The sequence below is a fragment of the Bactrocera neohumeralis genome, unplaced genomic scaffold, assembly GCF_024586455.1.
Source record: "Bactrocera neohumeralis isolate Rockhampton unplaced genomic scaffold, APGP_CSIRO_Bneo_wtdbg2-racon-allhic-juicebox.fasta_v2 cluster10, whole genome shotgun sequence".
Classification (NCBI taxonomy): Eukaryota; Metazoa; Arthropoda; class Insecta; order Diptera; family Tephritidae; genus Bactrocera; species Bactrocera neohumeralis.
In genome coordinates this window covers 6,434,897-6,442,344 of record NW_026089623.1, presented here as the reverse complement: position 1 = coordinate 6,442,344, position 7,448 = coordinate 6,434,897, and the positions used below count along the sequence as shown (strand labels likewise).

Genomic DNA, 7,448 nt, shown 5'->3' with positions numbered 1-7,448 from the left:
GTTTTCGATCCTTTAATTGCATAATAATTATTACAACAAGCCACTGCACATTTCATTTTAAAAAATTAATATATTTATGCTTAGAAATTTAAATAAATACAACAGTACACTTACACTGGTTTTCTTCATTTGAACAATTTCCACACATGCTACTCTATTCATTGTGGATGTGCCTAAAACTAATTATATACATATTTTCTCGCAACAATATTCTAAACATTCCACTGAAAGTTTTCCTGCAAAGACGAATGAATTAATATTATTTTGGGAATTTCAAAAAGTGTTTACTTTTCTGTTTACAATTTGTATGCATTTCTATGCTTGTTTTTCTCAACGCAAAACTGTTACGTCACGAAATTGTTGAACAATGTATTTGTTTTTGTAAGAATTGTCAAGAGCTAAACCGAAAAAAAACTAACTTTAAACTAGTGTCGTAATCTTGTATTCTATCATTCTTGCTTACTTCGAACATAGTTCAAACTGAGCATGAGGAGTTCAAACCTGAGCAGTGAGTAAAAGCAAATACATCAAATTTTATTATGCATACGACAAGCACCTTTTACTCAAAAAATCGGGTCAGAGCAAAAGCTCACGTTTTATGCATGGGACCCATTGTCACCCCTTCCCGCCGCTGTACAGCTTCGCCTTCAAACCAGTGTAAATATGTATGTTTGTGTGTCAGCTTGCATACATTGCGAGCCGCGTAAAAATATTTCAGAATTACAAAATATTTTTTACATTCCTTGACAAATACAGTCAATTCCGGTTATGTGCCACAATCTAAGATACAGATTTTTGTGGTTTGTTAAAAATAAAAATATCATATGACACATAAGCGAGTGCGGATACTTAAGCAAGTGGTACTTAAAACAATAATTTCTAAGTTTTTTTCAATAATCAACCCGTGAGATGCAGCAAGTTAACAGGGATGATTTGCATTTAAGCGGAGTACTACTTAACCGGGATTCACTGTACACAAAAATCAGAAGAATATTGAATATTTTCTTTGAAAAATTTCTTGACTTGAAATTAGACAAATAAACTATGTTGTCAATTTTATTCTAATATTTTTTAATACTTATATTTGCGAGGTTGTCACTTTTTCCTTCTCAAACATTTCAGAAATATATTCAATTTATGATTTTTAGCTTATGAAATCGTCGCGAAAAGACGCTTGCAGGCAAGGCATGGTCGGGGAGAGGTGTATGGAATTGGTTTATGAATGTATCGAATTTGCTTTTTGAAAGTGCGTTTGCGTTCATGAATGAAAATTTTGTTGTTGTGTAATTTACTGTAAATTTTGACATCGGCCATATTGATTTCTGATGCGATTTGAGACGATTGTTGTTCTTTTAGAACAATATTTGTAATTTTTGGGGTGACATATCAACATGTGAACGCATATCAGAATGTATGTTGTGTAAGCATTGTTTGTGTGGGAATGTCATACGCACATATTTACATGTGTACGCATATATGTAAATACCCTGTAGTTCGGCTGGTGTCAAGCGATTACCAGAGCGCGAATTCTATCGGGTGATTTTTTAAGAGCTTGATAACTTTTTTTTAAAAAAAAATGCATAAAATTTGCAAAATCTCATCGGTTCTTTATTTGAAACGTTAGATTGGTTCATGACATTTACTTTTTGAAGATAATTTCATTTAAATGTTGACCGCGGCTGCGTCTTAGGTGGTCCATTCGGAAAGTCCAATTTTGGGCAACTTTTTCGAGCATTTCGGCCGGAATAGCCCGAATTTCTTCGGAAATGTTGTCTTCCAAAGCTGGAATAGTTGCTGGCTTATTTCTGTAGACTTTAGACTTGACGTAGCCCCACAAAAAATAGTCTAAAGGCGTTAAATCGCATGATCTTGGTGGCCAACTTACGGGTCCATTTCTTGAGATGAATTGTTCTCCGAAGTTTTCCCTCAAAATGGCCATAGAATCGCGAGCTGTGTGGCATGTAGCGCCATCTTGTTGAAACCACATGTCAACCAAGTTCAGTTCTTCCATTTTTGGCAACAAAAAGTTTGTTAGCATCGAACGATAGCGATCGCCATTCACCGTAACGTTGCGTCCAACAGCATCTTTGAAAAAATACGGTCCAATGATTCCACCAGCGTACAAACCACACCAAACAGTGCATTTTTCGGGATGCATGGGCAGTTGGCCACCAAGATCATGCGATTTAACGCCTTTAGACTATTTTTTGTGGGGCTACGTCAAGTCTAAAGTCTACAGAAATAAGCCAGCAACTATTCCAGCTTTGGAAGACAACATTTCCGAAGAAATTCGGGCTATTCCGGCCGAAATGCTCGAAAAAGTTGCCCAAAATTGGACTTTCCGAATGGACCACCTAAGACGCAGCCGCGGTCAACATTTAAATGAAATTATCTTCAAAAAGTAAATGTCATGAACCAATCTAACGTTTCAAATAAAGAACCGATGAGATTTTGCAAATTTTATGCGTTTTTTTTTTAAAAAAAGTTATCAAGCTCTTAAAAAATCACCCGATACAAATTGGGTGTGTGTGTTTCCAAGATTGATTACTTTCTTATTAACTATTGTTAATTTTCAAAATTAATATATATACATACGTATTGCTGTAATTTAATTATATTTAACTCCTTTTTTTTGCGTGTTGGGCTTATTCCCTCGTTGTGGGTGCTTGAAGATTAAATTTGGTGGTGGTTTCAACTCAGGAAGTATCCGTGTTGTTTGTGTGGTAATTATAAATTCTACTTGACGTGTACTTTATACGAAAATTGTTCACTTCGTCGTTTCACTTGTAGTTCACTTGTGCTTGTTTTAATCGTTTTGTTCTCCGTGACACTTGTTATAATGGGTTGTGAAAAAAGTCTTGCGGTATTTTTATTGATTTTTTTTTTTTTTTGAAATTGAAATGAATTTTTGATGACTCATGCCCAGCTCTTGACCGATGCTACGGCTGCTACTATGCCGGTCTCTTTCGACCAATTCAGCGATTTTATCGCAATTTTCGATGACAGGCCTTCCGGAGCGTGGCTCATCTTCGACCACCTCTACACCAGAACGAAAACGTTGAAACCATCGTTGTGTGGTGGAAATGGAAACTGTATCGGGTCCATAAACTGCACAAATTTTATTGGCGGCTTGAGATGCATTTTTGCCTTTATCGTAGTAGTACTGTAAAATATGCCGTATTTTCTCTTTATTTTGCTCCATGTTTGCGACGCTATAACTCACGAACGACTTTAAAGAAACGACAATCAATCAAACACGTGTTAGCGCGTGAAATGAGCTTTCCAAAAAGGTATAGCATGACCCGATGCGACGAATAAAACTAGAACTACGCGCTTTCAGCGCCAACTAGCAAAAATACCGCAAGACTTTTTTGACAACTTAATATTTGAGAAAGAAATGTTTTATATGATAAGCACTTTTGCTTTCGGTATTCACTCTGCTATTGTGTGTTGGCGGGATAGTAATAATCTTTTTGTAAAAAACGCGGTAAAATCGTCCTCTTTTGTTTCTCCTTCTACTCTGATGAGTGAAGTTGGGGCGGTTGATATTCCTCTGCATTACGCCTCTATTACTTTATGTAATTTGGGGGAGTAATGCAGAGGAGTATTTGTTTGGATTAAACAAAAATCATTATTTACTTATAACAGAGAATGTTAAATTTAGACAGAGAATGTAACATTTAGCTAAGCTACAAGTCACTGATAAGGGCGAATAAGTTCTGAAAAGTTCGAACAAAATGTACAATACCAAGTGAAACATGTTTCTTCTTGCTTACATTTTTCGACATCCATTTCTTATAGATTTGGCAAACCATATGGATCTCCCGTTACATTTGTGGCAATCACGCGGATAATGAGATAATTTATGTTAATTTTAATATGAAGCTCAACGAAACTTAAATGGAGTAAAATGAAGTTGAGACTCCTGTGAAGCAGAACATTTTGTTACCAAATTGTACAAACTGAAGTATGGAGAAATAATTTGAATGAGTTAACATACATTTTTAAGTTTAAAATTTTGTTGAAAATAAACGAGATAATTTGAAAATGGTTTATACCTGCAACGCAGCCTCGCTAGCAGAACTAACTAAAGAGAAATTCTCATACCCATGGACTCCGAAACGATTGGACTGATTTCAATGATATTTTAGAACGATCTTCAGGATGGTCTAGGGCGTTTTCCTGTAAAGTTTGATGGTGATCGAATTTTTTTATGTATGTACATACCTATTTTTATGCGCATTCTTATTTAGATTTTTAAGTACATGTACGCTGTCGCTAATTTTCGCTAACTCTCTGTACTTTTGCTTTCAACAACGGAACAGTTGAACGGACGTAGGCATGGAGGGGTCAGAGGCGAAATGCCACATTATTATATTAGTTGTTTTTTTATTAATCGATTTTCTTTAAAACCTTTTAAAATTAGTATAAATTTATGTATATTTTTAATTTTACGTAAATATTATTATATTACGTAAGTAAGCTGTAAGATATCAATATTTCTCAAAGGAAATTAAGCTTAATTATAATAGAATAAACTCCTCCATTGAAAGGCCTCTGTTCATGGAAGTAACGGCGAATTTGCGCGAAGACGGGGCGGAGAAAAAAACAGAGCTCTGGCAAAACATTGGAAAAAGTAATTGACAACTTGCCGAAAAATATACATTTTAGCTCGCGTACATATGACGCTGCATTGTGCACATCGCCGCGAAGTTTACAAGTTTCTATGATCGACATCTCGCGACAACGTCGGGTTGACACTTTTGTTCATTTTGCAATGGTTTATTATTCAAAATTGACTTATGCTCTTTTCAAGTACTACGATTTTTTGATTGCACTGCATTTTCATAGCCTTGAATATATAAAATGGGCAAATTCGAAAAACTGAAATTATAATTAAATTAAACTAAATGATTATGTGGCAGGCTACAGGAATTCATATAAAGGGCAATTTTATACTTTAATACCATGTATAGAAGAAAAATAAATAAATTAACTAAATTTTGACAGTCGGCAATGAGCCACGTTTACACTTTTCTTTTTGAAGTGAACATCAGAAGATTCTTCGATTTCTGGGCAACATGCATATACGGGGTTTCCAGGCTATTGTTCTTTTTAATTTTATTGAAACTTTTTTTATTACATTTTTCTTTAAATTCTTTTTGTTATCCTCGAGCATTTAAGGGGAAGTCTCATATGAAATCGAATTGTGGTTGAAAGAAGCGCACAGAAAAAAATGGCAGAGTTATGAACGAAAGCACTTGACAACGCGGAACGCTCTCGTTCCTTATGAATAAATTTGATTTCGTTGTGTTTATTTAGATGCCCAATTTAGCATTTAATTTTTGTGATAAATCACTTACACTAGCATCTTTAATTGTATCCAATATATTGTGGAGCACACATTATTGATTGAACCAAAATAAAAAACCACTTTATACACCTTGGTTTTTTTAAGAATTTTATTTATAAAATAAATTTATACTTAAAAATGTTGTACAAAAATAGTGATTTGCCGGAGCTGGCGATCGAGGTTCCTTGAATCGAGGGTGAATAGCGAGATGTTGATGCGGTGCAGCGTATAAGCGAATCTCTTGTAGCCGGAAGTTAATGTGCGCAGTGTATCGAACGAATTAATTGGAACGAATTGTATGAGACGAATGTGAATGTGCGGCTTGTGAAGATCAAATTGTCTGCGTTCCCTTTAGCCCATCCTTTTTGTTGAGTGGATTGATTGATGTGGAAGGGTGGTGAGTTGTGTTGAGTGATATCAGCTGTGGTGAATTGCGCTGTTGTATTAGGATGCGCCAGTTTTACCGGGTAAAGGGGGTGGATGCTTAACTTATTTAAACATCCTGGGCCCCCTAGGCGAATATTTTGCCTAGCTTTATATATATAATCTGGGGCATGTAATTCGGCTTACTATTGGTGGAGTAGCCGAGGCCGCAGAATATTAGCTGTAAGAAGCAATTTTGGTTTTAATACCCAATTGTATTTGTGTAAATATGTGTGCTTGAGGTAATAATTGATTTTGCGTGTTTTGACGACTTATTGTATTAGTATACCAAAAAAGTTGTTTGCTTTTATTAATTTTATTAACGGTTATTTACAATTTATTATTGAAGTTATACTTCTTATACGAGTTCGGAAAAGGTTGCGATAGATTCAGGTTGCACAACCTTGCTCAATATGAATCTACGCAACCCCTTGCTCAATATGAATCTACGCAACCTTGTCTGCGAAGATGTTCGAGCAGCAAGCGAAGCGGTGACAATCGGCGATCGTTTGTTCGTTTCTTTCGGCACAGCTCGGCTTTTCTACCAACAACACAATGTTGCTATGCTTATGCTGTTGTTGTTTTTGTAGAACAATGTTTCAATTTTTGGTTGGTGACATATTCAATTAAAAATAAATTCTGTTGGGATTCGAACCTACGTACCTACGTGCTCGTCGTAACTTTTGAAGCGCTTACCACCTCGACCACCATTGACTCCTGTATTGTGTTGTCCTAATTATGGATTGGTTATGCATGAAAGAAATATACAATGGATCGCCGATTGTTACCTCTTTCCTTGCTGCTGCTGCGCATATGTATGTTTGTATGCTTGTTCATTATTGAAGTTATTCTGCTTTTTCTTTCCTTTGTCTTTCATTTCTGCGAATTCTCAACTATTTTATGTACCCTTTTGTTGAAATACCCTGCGTTGGTCCATTTTTTGGAAATCGACCCGCGATGACGAGGTATATCGTTTTATCTGACAGCGTGAGGTTTAAGAAGTTCATTTCTAATTTTGTCTTGTGGCATATTAGAAATGATGTTTCTTCGGAAATCGTTCGCTTACAACTAATAAAACGACTTCTGAGTGGTGATTTTAATGAATGAATTCCTTTTGGTTGAAATGCTCTGCGTTGGCCGTTGAAAAGTTAAGACTATACTTCTCAGGATCATTCATTTCTTCAAAGAAATTAATGACCTTTAGAAATATGCATATTTGCAATATTTCGTTGTCATTTCCATATTCGTAGCAATAGAATTTCTATGTCATAAGTAAAATAATGGCCGCCGATTGTCACCGCTTGCCGTTGTAGCAGCTTCGCCTACAAACAGGTGTAAATATGTATGTATGTATACGTATGATCGTGAATACATATCGACGCAGATTTTTGCGAGAAGCACCAGAAAGTTGTGCAATTTATGATTTTTAGCTTTTGCCATCGTCGCGAAAAGACGACTTGTTGGCAAAGGCATGCTCGGGGAGATAATAAATTATAATATATTTATAAAATGTGAATTTAAGTTTTCTAGTTTTCTTTCATACAAAATGATATGCATTTCTTAGAATATCGGTTTGGCATACCGTTGGTTTATTATACGCTTTTTCGGTATTAACGGCAATTGTTTGGATTGTATTTATTCTCGGCTTATGAAAGACAGTAACTCCACGCCT

At 35.6% G+C, this 7,448-nt stretch overlaps 1 pseudogene; it reads left to right on the top strand.

Annotated features, from left to right (window-relative positions):
- The first annotated feature begins 6,726 nt into the window (after positions 1-6,726).
- On the top strand, positions 6,727-6,868 carry LOC126765606 (small nucleolar RNA U3; annotated as a pseudogene).
- The last annotated feature ends 580 nt before the right edge of the window (positions 6,869-7,448 follow it).